Source organism: Branchiostoma floridae, chromosome 13 (genome assembly GCF_000003815.2).
Source record: "Branchiostoma floridae strain S238N-H82 chromosome 13, Bfl_VNyyK, whole genome shotgun sequence".
NCBI lineage: Eukaryota > Metazoa > Chordata > Leptocardii > Amphioxiformes > Branchiostomatidae > Branchiostoma > Branchiostoma floridae.
In genome coordinates, this window is record NC_049991.1 from 20,747,962 (window position 1) to 20,756,324 (window position 8,363).

An 8,363-nucleotide genomic window follows, 5' to 3' on the forward strand; every position below is an offset into this window, starting at 1 on the left:
TGAAAGAGCAGGCACATCCAGACAGGCAGTTTGGCTGTTGGATATCCCTGCTTAGGAGAATGGATCCATCATTCGTTATTATAACACTCAGCTGTGCATTAGGCCATGCTGATTTCACTACATGTATGATATCCAAAAACTGATGCGAGCGTGCGAATAAAAGAAAGTTTTACCCCAAAAATGCATTATAAAATCTAACTGGTCAGGAAGGTTGAACAAAAAACACACTGAATATAGTATACCGAATAATAGATTTTTCATTTTTGTTTTCACATCTTCTTTGACCTCGTAACGTTCTATGACATTAGTATACGTTTTCCGTTTCTATATTCGCAATCTACGGCGTATTTTTGCTTATTTTGAAGCTGCTTTTTTTCCTTACTAACGTGAACGTAGGGAGCGACACATTTAGACAGGCGGTCCGAAAAGGTGGCTACGTTGAGTAGTATGAATGTAGAAACTTTCGCGCTGGTTTAATGTTCGCGGTTTTTACGGTGGCCACTTAACCGCGAATTTAAAACCACCGCGAACATTTTTCCATGGCAGTAAAAGACTACAGTGCATGGTGCTACCGCGAGCTGAAAACCACCGCAAAAAAGTCCCCCCCCCCCGCAACAATCTTTTAGCTCCTGCAACTTAAGCAACAGGAGCTAATTGACTCATTTGCATTAACTGTGTCTTAGCCTTGCTATCCTTTGAAATACAAATTGTCTTCAGCTTGACTTTGACTTACCTTTGTTTTCTTTGGAATCCAAATTGTCTTCAGTCTGAATTGTCTTACAACGTTTCCTATTGCACATCTGAAATTGTCTTCATTCACTGAGTTACAGTATAAAACACCTGTTTCTTCCAGATCACTTCAGTGTCACTGACGAAGGATAGTGGATTCTATCCGAAACGTCTGACCGTTTCAAAACCATATCCAGTTGCTGGAGTAACTATTTTTGGTGAATCTGACACAGCGTGGTAATAAATATTTATATAGCAACTGTGACCAAATAAGTAAGAGTAAGACCTCAAATTATCCCCAATTTTAGTTATCCCAGTCCTATCAACTGCAGTAGTTTTATTTCTTGGAGAGTAGTTCAAAGGCTGTAACACAACAATCCCGTACATTGCAGTAGTTGTATCGCTCTCAACAAAAGAGCCGGCATATTCGCCATCGCGGACAAAAGCAAGACGAATAGATTTCCTCGCAGATCGGACAATTTCACGTCAATCTGCCGCCGGCCGTGACGTCCCCTCAAATTGTCAGAATAATCCGGGTAAAGCCCTTGATACATCGGAGCGCTGTCGGCTCGCGCGAGGCTCGGGAGGGGGGGTCCTCATTCTGGTCATCTGAAGTGTCTAGAACTTGCCGTTGCCATTCTTCAGGTTTAGGATATAATCCAAACGCCGCAGAGACCGTCTGATTATAGCCGACGAAGGACGGTTGTGGGTTTTATGGTCTATCCATTACAAAACTTCTCACAATTTGGACCCAGCTGCTTATACTCCCTTTTCACCTGGACGGCGCTCTCTGCGCTCTCTCTGCGACCTAAGATTTGACATATGGCTCGACGAATTGTATAGAAAGGAAACGAATATTTATACACTTTCTGTTTTTTGCTGTCACACCTTTATGTTATGTGTGATATACCAAGTGTGAAAGCGAAGGTTACACATATGCTGAACAGGTCGCAGTGAGAGCGGAGCGCTATCGTCTTCTAGTGGAAAGGGGGCATTAGAGGCAGAGTAGTCGGCCCAAACAATTTGAACAATAACAACAATAGCTAAAGGTGTTCTTCTGACGCAATCTTCAATTATTACAGGGGCTTCCATGTGCCAGAAACTGTTAAATGCATGTATAAAATCAGTGCATCTCTTCTGAATACGATGACATGGAATCTAAAATTGTCTTCAGCTTGACTTTGTTTTGCCTTGTTTTGCTATTGACCATCCAAGATTGTCTTCAGCTCTTTTGCGTTCGAGCATATAAAACAATTTGTTTTTTTTTTCTTCACATATTTTCAGTGTAAATGGCGAAAAGTAGTGGATGCTATCTGGAATGTCTGACCGTTTCCAAAATCATATCTAGTTGCTTGAGTAGATAACTGATTTTTGGCATGACATGGCTGCAATTCAAGTATACAAAAATAATGGCAGCTTTCCCTATCTTTACATCAGTAAGTTGTAATGAATGTTGGCACAACTCACGGTGCCCACGCACTGCCCCCTGCTGCATGTGGGCAGGTGGTGATTGATGGAGTGGAGGAGGAGGGAGTCTTCCCAGGTCGTCAGAGCTTCTCATAGAGACTTTTGACTGACACGTCCTTAGAGGAAGGTAGGTTATAATGTTATTCTAGACTGCAGTAATATCTTTGTATTTATTCCACTTATCAATTTCATAATTATCATATTAGTACGTGTATTAGGACGAATAATATCCATTAGGTTTAAAGGAGGAGGGATTTGTATAAGCCTTGTAGGCTTATTCCCTCCTCTCCAACATATTTCTTTCACATATGTTTAATTCTCTGCATATTCCTTTCTGTGTGAATAAATAGATAAAAATGATTGATGCTGCATGGGTCCTTTTGATTGTTAATTAAGCATAACAAAATAAAGAAAGAAAAAAGAACCGAATTTCTATAAGACAATTTAGGGATGACGCAATGGTTTCCTGAATTGAATAATGCTTTTAAAAGCTCGTCGACTGCTTTTGTTTGCTTTATCTTTGTGAAGCTGTAACCCCTTTCCACGGCTTTAGCCTTGTGACACGAAGCAAAAGTACCCTTACGACCAGCCTTACTAACGTTGTGTTCTCAATGGCAAAAGCATTAGTGGCGCAAACAAAACCCATTAACGATGCCCTTAGCACTCTTTATGCCGTTTACTTTTACATTAGCCTGAGTTAGGATTAAGCAGTTGTGACAAGAGATGATGCTGTACTAATTGATGGGTTCCTCTGGGGGCCGCCTGTTATTGCTGTGTGTCGAACTTTGTTAGACATGAGTGGGAAGATGGGGATCACAGAAGAGGTGGGATTCTGGCTTTGATAGTGAATTTTTTAATATCTGCATGAAAAACGGAGGTATAGTTTTGATTATGTCTGTCTGTGCTTCAGTATCTGTTTCCTCATAGTTGCAGTCAACATCAAGTCTACGTGAAAAGACACAGATTACCATTCTTGTACATTGTAAGAAAATTAAAAACATATAAGGAAAACTTGCTTCTGTGTGTCCACAGTAGTACATAAAACCAAATTACCTCCATGTTCACATTAAAAGTAATACCTGTTTGAATAAACAATAACATTAAATAAGATAATATAATATATACATGTAAAGGAAACATAGCTGTATCTTTACATCAACGGTAGAATCATTTTTACAACAAGATCATTAAGCAAACGTGAAAGCTCTTAATTGGGACTAATTACGCCCTAATAGCCTCAACACGAAGATAGGCAGATTGATGGCATGAGTAATTATAAATTAGAAGCACTATCATGAGTCATTAGCCACATGTCTTTATTTTGATACAGTTCGTTTTGAAGTAAATGTGGCAGTCATGTTACCTACAATATCCCAAGGTAAGGTCACCAACACTATATAATACAATTATGCGAATATATACTATAGATATCATATAAGATTTTGGGTCGAAATCTTGACAAAAACCTATTATAGAAAATTGCACTGGCTCACAAATTTCCCTGCTAATGTCAGACGATTCTGAGTCACCGAATGAGTCAGACGGCAGTTTGGCGGAAGGAGAAGTATATCTAAAGTAGGATATAACATATCAAAAGTACACAAAATCTACCAAAAGCTGTTCAAGACCGGAACATTTTTAATCATCATACACTTTAATGTTTCGCTGCCGTAACAAATGTCCATCTGCTAGTGCCAGACGATTCTGAGTCACTAAGTTCGCAACATATAATTCAGACAGCAGTGTTTGAGAAAAAAAGTATTTTTAAAGACAACAAAACACACAAAATGTACCAACAGCTATCCCAAACCAGAACATCTGCATTTTTCAATTAGCATACATTTTGACTCTTCGTTCGAGGATGAACTGAACTGAACCGTTTCTGTAACCAGCCCACCCGGCCCCAGATGGGAAAAGTGATCCAAGCATTTAAAGTGGATCTCGTGATGGCTCATATCTGTATCAATCATACGCGTAATGTGACTTTATCACCACTCTAACCACACATACACGAGCTGAGCAATCATTGTAGCAAGTAATCACTAGGAAAAATAGTTTTATATCCCTGCTTGAGACAAAATTGGATGAACAACTGACGAGGGTTCGTCCTTGTGTCAAGTTCGTCTGATTTTATATCCAAGTTCAGGATCCAGTCTTGTGACATGGGTGGCCGATGCGCAATTACGTAGAGGCATTTTGTTCACTTTTGGTAGCAAATTGATGAAAGTAATCCATTAGGCTAGCGTAACTACGAGGGCTTGTCCAGGAAACAGTCCAAATTGACACTTATGGTGCTACGAGATCAGTTCAATATGTATTGCGCATGAACCGCGTGTACTACTTACTAATGTATAGAGCTGATACTGTACATGTGTAACAATCACGATAATAAACGTTAGTATCAGCCGCGTGCTTTTTTCCTTTTTGAACTTAATTTTTTTTTTTTCACAGCGGCTTAGTTGGGGTGAAGTCTTGTACTGTAGCAAATTGAGTTCAGAGTAATTGTGGGGTGCTCAATATGCGGTGTGTTCATAAAGGTTTCAGTAGACAAAGTCTGCATTGACGAAATAGAGACGAAACCCAACATGCAGCTACCTGACTGTGTCTTTGACATGCTTAACACTGTAACCGGATGCAGTTTAAGCGAAGTAAACACCCATTTTAAAGAGATGAGAATACCAGCTCGCATCGATAACGTTACTGCGGGACCAAACCGTAAAATAAAAGGCAGATAGTGGGAATATTTCGACACAAATATGAAGAAAAAGTTTCAAGACGAGAGAACAACAAATTTCGTCAACCATTGACTCTGAAACTGGCGTCTTCACAAAGCGTTCGATTCTATTCCCAAACCGATGTCCAAACCTGAGGTCATTGACTTCGTCAGGCAGATCAAGTGTCTATGAAATAACTTTCAGGAAGGGGGTGTTGGCCTGTAATACTGTGTCACAGTACATAGAAATACTGATTGGGGGTCCAAAGCCCACATATTTCTTTGGGACCAGAATAAACTTATATCTATATGTATATTCATCCATATTTAACAAAACTAGCCTGAGTTATGTAGATTCCAACAGACATACACAAAACAAATATCCCGGGGAAGGTGAACTTTCCCAGTGGCCATGGAGATTTGTAAAAGAAATATTCTTCCTATAAATCCAAGGAAGACAATGGAAGACTAGGAAGACTATAAAGACAATGGATGTCCCGTGTCTGGGGAGAGCCATACCACAGGCACGTTAAAAAACCCGCCACACGTGCGATGGTAAGGTGTGAGTGGTTCAAAACCTACAGTACCATGGCCGCACCTCGGGCAATTACTGTCGTATTGAGGTCACCTGAGTGGCGCCGAACGGCAGCTCGCTCCAGACCCTTGCGATTTAGCCCTGCCTATTGTAAGCTCCGCGCAATTCAGCCCCTGGCTCTGAAGAGTGAGTAGTCGGCTCACCCAAATGACAACAAGGGGAAGGCCGCGCGACGGGTCGATATATTCCGTGTATCTCCCGCACGTCACGGTTAGGCCGGCTAAGCTGGGTTTGCGGTGTGTTTCGGACTAGGCGGCGGGAAATTGTATTGGAAGTTCAGAGGCGCTTAGACCTCACCATTCGATATCTATCATGAATAATTTTTTATGCTGTGCTTAGATGCAACATGTCACATTAAGCCTGTCTGTATCCTGCAGTATCTGTGTGGAATCCATCACAAGCCAGCGTTCTTGCTTCAAGTGAAACATTCGGTAATTCATGGACTTTTTTTACTTTCCAAGCAGAAGTCCGGCTCCGACGGGGTTGTTGCGTATATTCATGTCATTTTTATCAGCCTTTCTATTTTGTCACTGTTAAAGTTTGTCACCCAGCAAAAAGAAACTCTAATATAAACTACCTAAAATACATGAACGTCAAAAGACCTCCGTAGTCAGACTTTCGATTGCTTGTCTCTTCTTGCCATCTTAGCATGATATTTGTATGTGTCAGCAAACAACATAATAAACAGAGGGCTTACTGACTACACACTTTACAAAGCAGTACTTGGATTATGTAAGTCCCGATTCATCCCAATTTTGGTCATATGAAGTGTAGTCAGCCGGCCATTTGTTCTTATTTTGAATTCTTGTTCTGGTTATCTGGAGAGATTCTGTCTGCATCACAGGCAGATGTCGTTATGATTAGGTCATTCGTTACAAGATACCTTTTGAATCCACTCCCTCCCAAATGACTTGAACGTAACAACCAGACCAGACGAGCTCCGAGAGAGATGCCCGTTCTAAAGGTTCCTAAGGGGAGCTTGGTGACGATTGATAACATTGCACTGTTGCAGTTGCCGTGGTTTCATCAAGTTAAACCGCGTACCGCCATCATCATCATTCACTGTGGTCTGCATCTGCAGTTTTTGAAAAGTCCTGCGGCTGCATTTAGTCTTTCTTCATAAACCACATAGTCAAGAGAAAAATAAGACTTTCACTCAGGTTTACACATCATTGAAACTGTCTAAAGTCTTTGCAACATAAAACATTCTGGTTCACCGTTCCTTGTAAGGGTACGACGTATGCCCACTCTCTGATAACCTAATGAAAAAAAAATGGCCCAGAATTTATGACGGAAAAGTTTGAAATGTGCCCGGCTGCCACACAGAGCATGGAAAGCTGGGGCTTACCTGTGTGTAATATTTACATCAATCTGCCTACCTATGTATGTACATATATTTCTACAGAGAGATGGGGAGGGGAAAAGAAGATTAACTTATTTTCTGAGAGTCAGCTAGAAAGATTGATGAAGTGGTGAAGAAAAGGGAAGGCAGGATTAGGAGTTGATAGCAACATGAGGTCGTATGTCACCAACACATAGATCTTTGTAAGGGAACCTTTTAGTTCTTTCTGTGTTATTTATGGTACCTGTCTCTGAGGGATCGTCAGATGTGCGCGAGGAAAGTTACTGCTTTTCAAAAATGTAGAATCTTAGCGTTAAATTCATCGGTGAATTTGTGAGCATGAGAATGGCAAGATTCTGCGTCAAAGCTGTAGAAGGTTTCATTCATGAAAGCTCAAATCGGCCTGCAGGCCGCTTTTCATTGAGGTCATGAGTGAAGAGGCAAGGGTCAGCCAACGTACATAACAAACTGAGATACAGTTGACATAATTTCTAAATGTATTTTAGAATGTGATAAAACCCCTAGCCTAACTTTGAAAAGCATACCATAGGCATCAGGGAATAATTACTTGTCAGCTTTTCACTTAGACTTACATTGATTGAACCAGGTGATGGATGTCTAAAAGATGTGTTTCAAAGCTGGCCATGTCTCATCGGCTCAGTTCTAATGTAGATATTATTCTCCTGGGACGATCCTTAAGGAATGGTAGCATCTTGTCAGCACAAAGACAACCAAGCAATCAGTTCTATCCCGGTCCAAGACGTTAAGTGTTTCTGATTGATTCCTTCATCAACCAGCGGCGCTCCTTGAGAGGAAATTTGTCTCGTCTTGAGACGGGACGTCCGACACTTGTCTTAATAACCACCGACCAGGTTCTCGTCATTTGCAGCTGGAAGCGATGTTCCATTACTGCAGACCGCGGTAAGGATGGTACTTAGTGACACCTCAAGGGGATTACAAGGTAATACAAATGTTAGACTTCTCCATAAGTAACACATCAATCGAAAACCTCTGTACTTGTAAGAAAAGTTATATACTAGTATTATATATCTAACCCTCAAACACCCGAGTGGGGTCCATTTGGACCCCAGGCGTAAATTTTGATGTGCCATTTGAACATTTTTAATCTGAAGAAAAAATCCTTCCGTGACTTTGTTGACCAATATCTTCTACACCTTTTCCAAAGTTTTTACGAAGATTGGTTAAATATTGTGGAAATTATAAAGAAAGTCCGTGTTCAGTCCGTCTGGGGTCCAAACGGACCCCAGCAAAAAAGTGCAGTTTTTAAAACAAACTTTTGAGACTAACTCCTTAACTACTCATCGTATGACCACCAAACTTATAGAGAATGATAAATATATAAAACTAAATCATCGTAGAAACATTTATGTCATTAATATGAAATATGACGACATTATGACGTAATTTAGATAATAAGGGCGGCCATGTTGGATTTTGACTGATGACGTCATGAAATTAGCATAAATTATAATTTTTTAATCATGAAAATAACATTG